Source organism: Pseudopodoces humilis, chromosome 12 (assembly GCF_049639895.1).
Source record: "Pseudopodoces humilis isolate 2021_Gansu_Grassland_sample_001 chromosome 12, ASM4963989v1, whole genome shotgun sequence".
Classification (NCBI taxonomy): domain Eukaryota; kingdom Metazoa; phylum Chordata; class Aves; order Passeriformes; family Paridae; genus Pseudopodoces; species Pseudopodoces humilis.
In genome coordinates this window covers 17,470,366-17,478,295 of record NC_142211.1, presented here as the reverse complement: position 1 = coordinate 17,478,295, position 7,930 = coordinate 17,470,366, and the positions used below count along the sequence as shown (strand labels likewise).

At 40.4% G+C, this 7,930-nt stretch overlaps 1 long non-coding RNA gene across 1 annotated transcript; it reads left to right on the top strand.

Moving 5' to 3' along the window:
* The first annotated feature begins 489 nt into the window (after window positions 1-489).
* On the top strand, window positions 490-5,837 carry LOC148183451 (uncharacterized). Its single transcript, XR_015773613.1, has 2 exons — window positions 490-705; window positions 4,084-5,837. It is a non-coding gene; the product is annotated as an uncharacterized LOC148183451 (long non-coding RNA).
* Window positions 5,838-7,930: the final 2,093 nt, after the last annotated feature.

The window sequence follows — 7,930 nt, the reverse complement described above, 5'->3', positions numbered from 1 at the left end:
ATAATGGCAATCAAAATCTGCCACTTAATATCATGGCACCCCAGCTCTCAAGGACTGGCATGTATGCCACTGCCCATGCCCAGCTGCAATTATAACCTCAGGCTTGGGACCAAAGCAAAACTATTGCACTGCATGCTCTAAGGAAAGTACCTGATACAAAAATACTAGAGCCAGGATTTGCTGCCATTTGTCAGGGTGCCCAGGAACCATATATCTTCTTTATTAACCGACTACAATCAGTAGTCAGATAGCAAATTGAAATGCAAGTGCAGTAAAACATTTTAACAAAGTAAAAGCATGATATTTTAGTAAAAGCCTGTCTGCACAAGCCAGCCTTTGGTATAAGTGATGATATTAAAGGTAGTGTCCTTGAAACTCTCCTGAAGCAGCGAGAATGAAAGAAAAACAATAGCCTTGTGTATTGGGGAAAGAATGTAAGCCATATGTATTAACCAATAGTATCTTGCTAAGCCTGCAGACCCTGTCAGACCCTATAAAAGTGTGCTAAAGATAGAAATAAATGACGTTCGCTATACTTCTGTGAAGACTCGGTGAATAGTCTGAGCAGTTTCTCAATATCTGGTGCTCCGATCAGGGACCCTTTGCGGGCAGGGGGATTCGTCAGGTTCATGCAGAGAGAGACGCGGATGCAGGCTGGTGGAGCGGATCTATGCGTGGAGAGAAGCAGACGCCAATCAGTACTGGGTAGGCTAGCCTGTGCGTGGGAGGACGGGGTCGCGGGCAGCTGGGGGAAGCAGAGAGCAGAGGAGTTGAGGAGGGGTCGCTACCCTCCGCCCACCCAGGGGCTGCCGCCATGGATGAGTTTGCGGCAGCAGGGAAACTGCTTCTAAACATTATTGTTAAACGAAGCTAAGCAGTCAAGGATACGGACCTTGGAAAGCTCGTTTTATGGGCTAGAGATAATAAGCGCAGGCGCCTCCAGGTCCCTCTGCTGCCTTTTGCAGTGGAAGAATGGAAAGACATAGGAGATTTGTTGTGGAAGAGAAGGATTACAGGGAAAAGCAAGGACACTGTCTCTCGGTCCAACTTGGCAGATTGTAATTAATACCTTAAGAACCAGGAAAGCGAGATATGCTCAGGCTGCGAGCGCCGTAATTCTCAGCAGCAGCAGCTGTCTTTACCTCCCACTGCTGGGCGAACATTCCTGTTGTCCTGGGGTGACTTTATATATATTGAGTTCTGCACCTTTGATATTTGCTTTCGGAGCTAGGGAAGTTGAAGCTGCTGGAGGCTGATGGGAGTTTTTTCTCCTGACCAATTACTAGCCATTTCTGCGAACTGGCAGTGATTCGGACCACTGAAAATTGAGATCAACTTGTGAATACCTACCTTAAGACTTAAGACCGGGAATTTCTTGTTCTCTTTGGTTTCCGGCTTTTGAACAGGTAACAGGGCTCCAGATCGGCCTCCTTCCCCCCCCCCCTCCCCCCCACCAGGCCGGACAAGGCCGCGGAGGGCAAGGGGGGGAGAAACAGAGCCAGCTGGCCTGACTTGGTTTGCAGTTTCTGCTGCTGAACTGAAACCTGACACCATGAACATCTGCAGCTTAAGCAACATTTTAACTCTTTTACTACCTGGATGAGACTTGCAGATTAATCCTTTTTTCCCCAGAGAGAGAGAGGGAGTGATCAACCATAAACCCATCAAAAACAATGAAGAAAATAATTAAATTTAGAGGGGGAAGAGAAAATAAGGAGATGCTTTAATAAGTGGAAATGTTTTTCTGTTAAAGCTATGGAGATGGACAACAGTGTTCTGAAAAAAACTCCTTTAATTCATGACAGAGTATATTGGGAAGAATGGAGTGTTTCAAAGTGTGGATTTTGAGCAAATGGTGAAGTAGTTGTGACACTGAGATGCTGGAACAGAGGGAGAGAAATAATAGGTGAAGATTTGTGGCTTTTAAAAGGCAAAAAGAAAACTTCTGTTTCCAGAGAGGCTCACAAAAGCAGATGAAGAGAACTTTTGCCTTTGAATAACTCATCCTTAAAAATGACATCCCTAGACTCATTGACCCATAACACACCTCAGAGTGATGTGAAATGGGAGGAGAGAACTGATGACAGGATTTCTGGGCAGCTGGCATCAGAGAAATAGAAAGCTATAACAGAAATAGTTTTCTTGTGAAAAACTCCATAGATTAGCAGAAGACTTCTGTTTCTCTGCAAAGACTGATGAAAAGATTCTAACAGGAATTGGGACTGTTTTAAACACCAAAGTTCCAAGTTTTTTGTCTCTATGTTGTCATGTGAACAAGAGAATGGTTGGGTAGTGGGAGAGAAAGAGGTTTTCTGGAAGTTATTCTGGTTTTCTTATTCTTGTAGTTCTGTTAATAAACTTTCTTTATTCCTTTTAAGTTTTAAGCCTGTTTTGCTCTTGTTCTAATCCATATCTCACGGCAAGAAATAAGTAAGTTTTCTAGTAATTTTTTAGTTGCTACTTTAAAACCATGACATTTATTTGGTGCATTGGCCGGGAAACGAAACTGGCAAATCTAAACCACTACACCTGTCCATGCCACCCTTGGACAGAGGAGGGAAGAGCCAGAGAGAAGAACATAAGATGTTCAATGTTTCTAAATTGATTGTGGACATACAGGGACAAGATATTAACTACTTTTGAAGAGAAGCCGGATTTGGATTCGTTTCCACCTGAACCAGGGGGGCATGGGGGAAACATTGGAGCGTGTGCAGGGAACAAAAGCACCCCCCATGGCAGACGCAATGCAGAAGAAGCTCCAAGGCCACGCTGGACAAATATCAGCATTTACAGAAACAGTTGAGCAGAAACAGATGGCTCAGACAACTTCAAAGAGAGACAAAATAGCCAAAAATCGCTAACTGTATGGTATCTAGTTCGAAATTCTTCACTGTAATTAAAAGTTAATAAGTTGCAATGATCACCATTGCTACCACCTGGCCCTGAGAGTCTTTTTGTGTAACATTGTCTGTTTTTATAAAATTGTGCCCTTTTTCCTCTATCTGCGAACAATGAGAGAAATATTGAAAGAACTGCATTTGTTGAAGTTAACTTTGTTAGGTTTGTTTTCTCTCAGTTTTTCCTTTCTGTGAGAGTATGCGGGGGATGTGAAGAAAGATAACTGCATCAGAGCAGCAGCAAAGTGGGCAGTTCACCCCCCCCGCTCCCTCTCCAAGAAAAAGTGCTGGGATAGTACCCAGTTTGTTAAAAAGTCATGATTCACTGTTTTTTAAAATGTTTTTATATACCCTTTTAGAGTTAATCTTGTGTTTTAAGTAATTATGAATTTATGTAGTTGGAGGTTTTTTTTAGAGTTTTACTAGAGAAATTATTGTGATTCTTTGAAAGTTCAAAAAGCCACTTTTTAAAAAGTGTTTGAGGTTAGTATTTTTGTTAATAAACTTTCTTTGTTCCTTTTAAGTTTTAAGCCTGTTTTGCTCTTCTAATCCATATCTCAAAGCAAGAAATGAGTAAATTTTCTAGTGATTTTTTTAGCTAATGCTTTAAAACCATGACATCTGGACAGAATTTTTGCCAACAGATCCAGATATTTTCTGTACCAAATCAGTATTTGAGTCACTTTTTGACTTAGCAATTTGACCCTATTAATATGACAGCTGGATCGATTTTGAAGTGGGCTTGGAGAATCATTTCCGGAGGTGGTTATCCAATCCTTCACTGATTTTTTTTGTTTGTTTGTTTACAGACTATGAGATGCTGGTGCAGTGTTTTAGTGGTTAGTGGTAGTTCTATATTACATATGCTATTAATAATGTTTATTATTTGATTAATTTTTAACTACTGTAGGTTTTTATTCAATGTGTATATGGTTTTGTGTCAATATTGATGTGTATGACAGAAGTACATCTCATTTTATTTATTTTTTTTAAAAAAAAGAGGGGAATTGATGCCCTAAAAGCATTTGATTAGTGTAATATGTGCATTAGAAATTTGGACCACAATGATGAAATATTTACATCAAAGATTTAGAAAAATCATATAATCTAAATTTACAATTAAGTGTACCACAGCTAATTCAAAATTATTTATTAATTTTGAGAAGTGTCTGTGTTTTGTTGACAGGTTCAAAAAGGTCACCTATTCATCTGACCAGACTGTCTGCCTCTGAAAACATGAGATCCAGGGAACGGAGAAGTCACGACAAATCTCTGAACATCAATGCCCTCAGTCAGTCACTGATTGGTTGCCAGCTGACGTCACCAGAGCAGCAGATGTTCCAAGACTGAATTGCGTTAAATGATTGTTCGTGAGAAGAATTATGTAGAAGATCTAAAAGAGTATAGAAACTCCATTTGACTATATATAAAAGTAAACTGTAACTGTATTTTACACTTTAAGCAAATTGCTTTCACACTTAGATTGCATAAATACCAGAGCAAATGTGTTAAAAGTAGTTAGATTATAGTTTAAGATAAAGAGTTTAGCTTCTGTGATAATTGTTATTTGTACGTTATTAATTATTTTAGAAAATATATTAGTATAAAGTATAAGTATTCCCCCTTCAAGAGTTAAAGTGAGCATATTTGAAAGTTCATTTAACTTTAAACCTTAAAGGAATTCATTCAGCAAATTAAAAAAAGCCTGATTAGCTGTAATTCTGAAAGTATGGTGTCATTTGTGTGGAACAAACTGCTCATAATAATTGTGTTGTGTATAGTCCTGCCCAACTGTCTGCTAACTAACATCCAAAAGCGACAGAACATATGGGTCATTCTGGCACACTTCACAGGCCAAAAATCAATGTGTCTAAGCCTAGCCACACCTGGAGATCCTTTTCGCACCTCTCTCCATAGGAGTCCCCGAATGGGATCCTCAAGCATTTAAAAGTTTAGTTAGCAATGAAACTCAGCTGAATCAATTGGCAATGTTATGGCTTCACGTCAAGACAACTTGAAGCCTGCTGACAAGCAAAAATTATTGAAATTCTCAATGTTACCATAGGGCCCCCAGAAGAATTGAATTTGTTAGGCTCCACCAATACCTCAGGTGGATGGATAATGTTTGAGCCCCCGACAAAAAACCACTCCAACAAAGTGATGCAACACTGAGCTACAGTTAACCCTATAGTTGATCTTTTTGCTAACACCGAAAGCAAAACTTTTTATTCATGGTGCAATCTCACAGGACGATCACCAAGGTGATTACCTAGTTCAATATTCTTAATTTGTGGAGATAGAGTATGGAATAGAATTCCTGCTAGTCCACACGGAGGACCCTGTTATCTTGGGAAACTTACTTTGTTCCATCCAAACTTACACCAATTGTTAAATATAGCTGGTAAAATAAAAATCATCAAATGGTCAAAGTGAAACCTAAATGAATTTCAATGTGATGATGTTAGAGACCCAGACTTTTGGGGTCTGGTATAATATGGCTAGCCTCCTTTTTTATTCCAGGAGCAGCTGCTGCTAAAACCTTGTCAACTCTAAAAAGGCTAGCTTGTTAGACCAGGAAAGAACTGAACTTAACATCAACAATGTTAAGTGAACTTTCAGCTGCTGTGAGTGGTGTACGCCACACCGTATTGTGAAATCAAACTGCAATTGATCTCTTGCACTTAGCACAAGGACATAGTTGTGAAGAGTTTGAAAGCATGTGCTGTTTGAACCTTTGTTGTAGTTTAAGTCCTGGCAATCTGAAGATTTCGGGATGTTACGGAAAGTTAGCAGACCCCCCTCTCTGTTAGGATAGTAAAGTCTCCTGCAATTAGCCAATAGCACCTAACGATGATGTAAGCAGATGGGAGTAACACAATGACCCTAGGCTATAAAATGTCAAATTCCCCTGCAATAAATCGCCATTTACGCCATCCATCACATTGATGCTGTGGGATATGGTCCGCGTGGCTGGAGATAGCCACCGTGCTGACGCTGGCCAGGGTGCCTGCCTTGCTTGAAAATACACAAATGGTGCCGAAACCCGGGAGGAAAAGTGGGAAGAAACGTGACAAGAAACCCAGAAAGCAAGGATACCCTGGACCACTGAGCAGTGGCCAAGATAGCTGGACTGATCCTGGCGAGAGAAATCCTGGGCCCAGAAGGAAGATGGAATCATTGATAACGGTCGTATCTGAATTATATAAGCAGTGGGAGATAGATTGTAAATCTAAGGATTTTATGCTTGCTCTTACACAGCTTTTACAAATGGGAGTTATAGAGCAGCCAGTGGACATTCTTCACCCTGAGGTGTGGGAGAAATGTACCAGAGCTCTGGCTAATGAAACTGTAGATTCTGGTAATATAAAACATCTTAAGTCATGGGGTAAGGTCGTTAAGGCCTTGAAAAAAGCTAGACAAAAGCAAGAAACCTGGATGGCAGCAAAAGACTGTCTCTTGGTCACCCCAAACCCTGAGCTGCCCTCAGAGGGGCAACAGAAAGCAAGAGATTTTTGGAAAAATTTAACAGAAGAAGCCAGAAATGTAGCAAAAACAGTAAGGGGAGAAACATCCCCCCAAAGACTTAAAAATGGTGCTGAGCAAAAAGACATATAGCGAGAAAGAAGTATCTTAAGTGAAAACAAAGAAAAAAGGCTGGCATTGAAAGAGGAACGTAGTCGGGGGGATGGGAGAGAAAAGGAATGTGAAGAAGAAAGAGAAACTGAAGTAAAAGAGATAAGATGCGGGGATGGGTACAGAGGCACAGAGATTGGAATGCAAAGGGAGGAGGGGGGAGCAGAAGGCGGAGGGAAAGGCGGGGTAAAAGGCGGAGTGGAGGGTGGAACGAAAGGCGTGGAGAACCAGGAGGGAGGGAACGGCCCGCCCACAGGGGTGGCAGGCGGGGCCAGAGCCCAAGAAAAAGGCACGGAAAACAGGAAGTGCCCAGCCAGTCGAGCTCTGACTCTGACCGAGACACAAGCGACGAATGGTTGGAGCCCGGAGCCCGAGTCCTCAGAAGAGGAAACAATAGAGATAAACAAGAACATCCCCCCCGCTCCCTCTCTAAGAAGAAGCGACAGAATAACACCCAGTTTGCTACAAAGTCATGATTTATTGAGTTTTTAAAATGTGTTTATATACCCTTTTGGAGTTAATTTTGTGTTTTAAGTAATTATGAGTTTATGCAGTTGTAGTTTTTAGAGTTTTTTCTCAGATTTAAAACTAGCCCGGCGCGGACGGGTTTAGCAAAACATACACACGGCAGCACACAGCAGCCAGGAACGCTGTCGCCATGACAACCACTGATGAAACAAGTAACAGCAACTTCAATAAAACCGCCGAAAGCAAAGCAACAAAACAAAAGAGAAACAACAGAAAGCTGGACATTTCGGAGAGGGATAAAAAAGAGAGAATTTTAATTGGACAATTCAAAAATTAAAAGCTTTATAAATTGTATTAAAGTTAAGTTTTGTAATTTCCTTTTGTCATAAATAATTATTGTTAAGTTTAAATGTTGTTTAATTTAAATTGTTTTATGTTTTATTGAAGACGTTTAAATTGCAAAGTATAGTTATTTTTTTTAGAGATATGAAGACAGCTACAACTGAAAGAGCTGTGATAGAACACTGATGAACACCTGCTCGTGGACAGAAGTGAATAGTCTATAACACCTTTGACTTCATTGAGAGTTCTATTGAGTTGTTGCAATTTTTGCAGTTTCGTTTGTTATAGCTTTCTTATTTTTCAGTGTTTCCAAAATTTTAAGATGTACCATTGCTGAAGAACAGCTGCCATAGAAGAAGCTTCAGATTAAACCAACTGCTGAATGATTTAATTAGTCTGGTACCTAAGGTTTTTAATTATTTGCTTTGTACAAATGCATTTTAACAGTTTGCTGTGCTGTAAGCATCTCATAACTGCTACTATTGAGAATCTTGTTTTAGAAATATGTTAAGAGGCATCTTTCCAGTTTAAAGCCTAAGGCCCTGGCCAAGTCTTGACTTTACCTGGACAGAATGTTTGCTAGCAGATCC